Source organism: Paroedura picta, chromosome 1 (genome assembly GCF_049243985.1).
Source record: "Paroedura picta isolate Pp20150507F chromosome 1, Ppicta_v3.0, whole genome shotgun sequence".
NCBI lineage: Eukaryota > Metazoa > Chordata > Lepidosauria > Squamata > Gekkonidae > Paroedura > Paroedura picta.
The window spans coordinates 85,712,257-85,718,256 of record NC_135369.1 but is presented as its reverse complement, the minus strand read 5'-3'; positions in this window follow the sequence as shown (position 1 = coordinate 85,718,256).

Sequence of the window (6,000 nt, the reverse complement as noted above, 5' to 3'; positions counted from 1 at the left end):
ACAGGTGACCCATTTTTTAAAAATAGTTGTCAGTGAATATCCACTAAAGGATATAATGATAGCTGAAACAAATGTTTTGAGGTCACCTAAAAGAGATAAGAAGAGCCAGATTTTTCTTTCCTTGCTCCTAGACTGCTGAGATCTTTTGTGCAAGAACGTCTGCACATTTGGGCCTCTGTTGTTGTATTCTACTTTCACATTAGTCAGTGTAAAGTGCTGCACATAGCTTATGAAAACAAATTACTAATGGCAATGATCTCTGTGTTAGAAAGGATTGCCTGTTTCTATGACTACAGTCAGTAACTAGCTCTCCTGGAGGACCATGTTAAGAAACAGCCTCCTAAAGTGGATCGCCAGCATGTTCTTGTAATACAGATGCCACTTTCTTTGTAACTTATGCTTCTAGGCCAGGGTTTCCCAACTACAGTACTGAGATACCATAAGGGACCACAAAGGCCCCTCAATGAAACCAAAGTGTTTTCAAAATGATGACTGGGGAGAGCCCTCCCACCCTGTGAAATAAAAAGGTTTTAGTTTTTTTCAAATATATATCTAGCTTTTTGAGGCATGTTGGCCTGCCCCTGAGGCTCCTTTTACTTTCAGGGGTGTGTAGCAGGGAGGCATGGCCAGGGCCCATTATACATGGGGGGGGGATAGCGCACATTCGGGGTGGAATGGCGGCGACTAAAATCACTGATAACGCACGGAGCCGGCTGCAACTGGCCGCAGATTCGGTGCACGCCGCTGAAAAAGCCGTGTTAGCGAAACGTGGAAGAAAGCACAGCTTCTAGGTGACCGGGGCGCAACCGGAAGCGGCGCCGGGGTCGCCGCGTGCATAATCGGTTACTCTGGGTTTTGCCGCCGTTGCGTCCCGTGCATAAGTGGTTTGCTTCGCTTCTTCCCCCTCCGTGTTTTCCATCTGACCTGAAATCGCCGTTTCGGCGGCCATGCATAATGGGCCCAGCTGACATAATTTCCTGGAACCTCAAAGCCTAAAAAATATTTCAGTGGTACCTCCATGGTAAAGGTTGAAAAAGGCTGTTCTAGGCTATCAACTAGAGGATCACTTGGCATCCTTCCAAGGGGAACATATAGTACATACCTTGCAGGTTTGGAAGAGAGAAAAGCTTATTTCATGAGGATATTATTACATAAAATGACAATTGTCAGTCACTGAGGTGGGTCTTATGGAAGTCCTTAATCACTGATCGCCTATTGAGTCTAGTTTGACTTTCAAAAAGGTTGAAACAAGTCTGGCCATTACAAATTTAAGAAAACAGGATTACTATATATATATATATATATATATATATATATATATATATATATATATATATATATATATATATATATATATATATATATATATATATATTCCTGTGTTCCAGGCAGTTATGTTTTTCAGTCTTATTCTGGTAGTACCCTCACCCCAATTTGACAACAGTTAGGTTGCAGGCTTTCTCTGTGGTCAATCTAGTCCTCTGGCGCCTTCATTTGCCACCTTCAGGAAGGTGTGTGAGATTGTTTTGTTCCAGTGGGTGTCTAATGGAGTGTGATCTGTTTTGGCTGCATTTCTAGTACTGTCTGTTGGTTTTCAACTGTCTGCACCAATTTTTATTGCCTTTAACTAAACTGGCTTTTATTGGGGCTGCTACACTCTTATGATGTTTGTGTCCTTGCAGCTTTTGCAGTGGTGTTAGCTGCCTTGAATCTGAGGGTGAATGGTGGGATACTATTTTTATCTTGTAACTCCCCAGCAATCAGCACTTGGGGCAGTGAACAACACCAATTAAAAAAACATACATAAAAATATAAAATAATTGAAGACCCTGGCATGACAGTCAGAGAAACTGATAATAGACCAAGTATGAGTGCTTCAGTGGAATGCCTGCAGGGTTAGTTCAGTCTTACAGACCCTGCAGAACCTAGAGAGGTCTTGCAGGGCATGACACTCTTCAGACAGAACATTCCACCAGTTTGGGGCCATGATCAAAAAAGCCCTTATTCAGTCAAGATTAAATGAGCTATCAAGGGCCAGGCACAATTAGAAGTCCATGTGAAACTGAATACAAATATGGAGGGTTGTAATGAGAGGGGCAGTCCTTAAGTTATGACAGTCACAGACTGCTTATATATTTCTGTCAAGTCACAGCTGACTTATGGTGCCCCTGTGGGGATTTCAAGGTAAGAGATAGTCAGAGGTGGTTTATCATTGCCTCTGTCTGTATCATGAACACAGACATACTTGGTGGTCTCCCATCCAAGGACAAACCAACCAAGTACATACCGGCTTGGCAGATGAGATTGGGCTAGCCTGAGCTACCCAGATCAGGGCATAAATATTTCAAAGAAACAAAATAAACAGAAGACCTAATGACTAGATAGTATATCTATTCATACAGAAATTCTGCTTGCTGTTCTTTTAGTTCAAAATAATTGCAGTTATTACAAGCCCCCAAATATTGACCCATCCCAAGCCCTCTGATGGCAGGGAAAAAAACAGCCACCATCTACAATTGTGTGTTCATAATCAAAGTAATTAAGAGCCTCTTGTGGCGCAGAGTGGTAAGGCAGCTGTCTGAAAGCTCTGCCCATGAGGCTGGGAGTTCAATCCCAGCAGCCGGCTCAAGGTTGACTCAGCCTTCCATCCTTCCGAGGTCGGTAAAATGAGTACCCAGCTTGCTGGGGGGTAAACGGTAATGACTGGGGAAGGCACTGGCAAACCACCCCATATTGAGTCTGCCATGAAAATGCTGGAGGGCGTCACCCCAAGGGTCAGACATGACTCGGTGCTTGCACAGGGGATACCTTTACCTTTTACCTTTAATCAAAGTAATTTGTTTCAAAAACCAGTATTTAAATTATGGTAGATTATGGCACTTGATTAAGACAGTATCATTAATAACCACATTTACTTCAAAAATCAATAAACCAACCAACTATGGACTATCAAGGTTAATAAAGATAGACTTCAATTTTATTTTTATTTCACATTAATTCCTTATCATTTGACCCCACTTTTGAAAGAACATCTGGATATCATAAACTATTTTATGCAGGGTTGACTCTTTGTTCTACTTTCCAAATTACTCATCTGACTATTTGTTAGCTATTAAGCTATTAGCTATTAAGTGTAAACACAGAGCCCTCTACAACTAGATGACTTTAAAGTACTCTGTCCACTAAAGTGGGGATTATGTTGGGGGTAAATGTGTAAATCTGATCTGATATTATGTTGGGGGTGAATGTGTAAATGTTGTGTCTGCATGTGCAGGTAATCCAGCCTTGATTGAAGAATATTCCCCAGCATAGTGTAAGTCTGCAGAGGTTTGCATAGAGGGGTCTACATCCCTCTGTTTCCCCTTTCTACTTTCCACTTATGCATCATTTTTTTCATCTGCTGCTACAATTAAAAAAAACACTTTGGTAAATTGGAGTGGAATGTTATGTAGTGTCCAATTTTTTAAAAAAATATACGCAGTTGCCCTATCACAGCTGTGTATTAGTGTCCATTTAAACCCTCCTGGTTCAGGTTTTATGAATGCATTTTAGTGCGAGTTCACTGAATAAAAGGAAACAGAAAGAAATGCAGGCAAAGAGGAGGAACCCAATCTTGAAATTGACAAGTCTTTTTTTTAACTGGCAAGCAGCTGCAAATTCCATTTTCTATATCTTTAACCGCTCCTAGGGGAGTGGATTAAATAAAGCAGTAAGGGCCCCGAGGGCGGGCCCTGTCCGGGATGAGGAAGGGTGCTGATAGGCCCCTTCCCCGGACTGACGTATCAGGAGGTGCAAAGCGCCTCCCGATCCCCCCTTCCTTTTTGCCCTCATACGGCCGGCCACCCCCATTACCTGCCTCGCCTGGGAGAGAACAGGTCGCCGCCTGACTGCGCCTACGACTGGCCAGCAGCAGCTGCCGTGGCGCCAGCGCCTCCTCCTCCAGCTGCGGCCTCCTGCTGAACACCTCGCCCCCGGCCTGCACAGCCGGGAGCGGGCTGGACACGGCAGCAGCGGTGGAGGCACCCGCCCCGCTTGCACACAGACCCGCTCGGCTGCCACCCCATGTTGCCCGGTGGCCCGCCCACTGGAGGACGCTCAGGGACTGCTTCCGGAGCCGTAGGCCGTGCTGCCACTGACCGTGATGCTGGTCCCACCCGCTGCCTAACAACCGGCCCATCAGTGGCCTCACCTCCAGCTCTACCGCCTCCATTGACTGACTCGCCAGCACAGGCCCAGGTAGGCTGCACCGCAGGCGAGGTCCCAGGACAAGCCGGCTCCGGCTCACATGCCACCCCACACCCGCCCTTGGGTCCGGCCCCTGCCCTACCACACCTGGAGAGCCGGCCCACGAGACTCCCGAACCCCGCTAGAACCCGCTGTATTTCAAGTACAGCGGGCTTATTTCCTAGTTGCAGAATATTACGGGATTCTCTGCTGTGCTATCAGCCACTGTGAAAAATGGGAGTGACAGGACCTTATAATATGGGGGGAAAGTGTAGAACCCACTGCCATTACAAGTTATGATCACTGACAATGTGTGTGCACACTCCATCACACTTTGCACAGGGTTGCACAGGGCCCTGCGCTCTGCAGGTAAGAATCTACTGGTCATTCCCGGCCCTAGGGAAGCGCACCTAGCCTCAACTAAGGCCCGGGCCTTTTTGGTCCTGTCCCCCACATGGTGGAATGAGTTCCCGGGTGAGCTGCAGGAGCTATGGGATCTTTCAGCATTCCACAGGGCCTGCAAAACAGAGCTCTTACGCCAGGTCCATGGTTGAGGCTGGGGTCGGCGAGGTACATCGACCACTCCCCCCCCCAGACTTCTTGAACATCGTTGACCTCCTTCTCTGCTCCCCCTTAGCAATGGGGGTAGGAAGAGGATTTTTGCTTCTGCCATGTTGCGATGGATTTTAAGTCTTTTAATGGGAATTTTAATGGGGTTTTAAGACATTGTTTAATTTTATTTTTCAAATAAATTGAATAATAATAATAATAATAATAATAATAATAATAATAATAATAATAATAATAATAATAATAATAATAATAATTTGTATGGGTGAGGAGTCCTCTGGCAGAAGCTCTGGAGAGCTTTTTTAGTCTTGTGCTACTAAACTGAAAAAAATGGGGGGGGGTTCATCAATGTCTAAGTGCAGCTACATAGTAATGATAATTGTCCTCTAATTTGATCCTGCACTCTGGTCATGATCTTGGCACTTTTAAAAAGCTTATCCTTTGTTGATTGTACTTATCCTCCAATTGGATTGATCCCAAGCAATTCTTCAGTTCAGCAGTTTGCATGTCGCTCAGGCACCATTTCAACCCTACGCTTCCAGAGACTGCCAAAATCTTATATCAATTTCATTCCATGCTGATGATTCTTCCTTTGTTTGCATGCAGCACTGAAATCCCCCCCCCCCCGCTTGTTTTTGCACTGGGATGCTGTCATTTGCCTCTTCCCTGATCTCCCCTTTCAAGTAAATACCAGCAGGGAACTAAACTTTATGCAGCTCTTTTTAAAATTTCCCCCATTTTAATTTTTTGAGTTCAGCAATGCAACACTATTGATAGTCTCATATTGTTAGTCTAATAATGCTTGTAAAAAAAATTAAATTAAGGGAAGATGGACTTAAGGAGAATGGCAGAAGGTGCAGAGTGGGTGGAAGGCCTCAATTGAGTGGGGACTGACCTTCAAGGGGAGACAGAAGGGCAGGGGAAAATCTGAGGGAATCGGTGCACTTTTGAAAGACCTTTGGCTTGGAAGTGAAACAAGGGGAAAATCAACACAAAAGCACTCTCAGAAAACCCAGGGAAGCAGCAACTGAAGTAAGCACTGGATGGAGAAAAATCAATGCAAAAATCAAAGACATTTCAATAGACATGCATGGTGAAAACACGGGAAAAATGCTCATCATATATCACAGGAGGCCACTTTTATTAGGGAATAGACTAGAATCTATTGCAATATGTATTTTGTTTTCTTCCTTTGCAACCCTCATG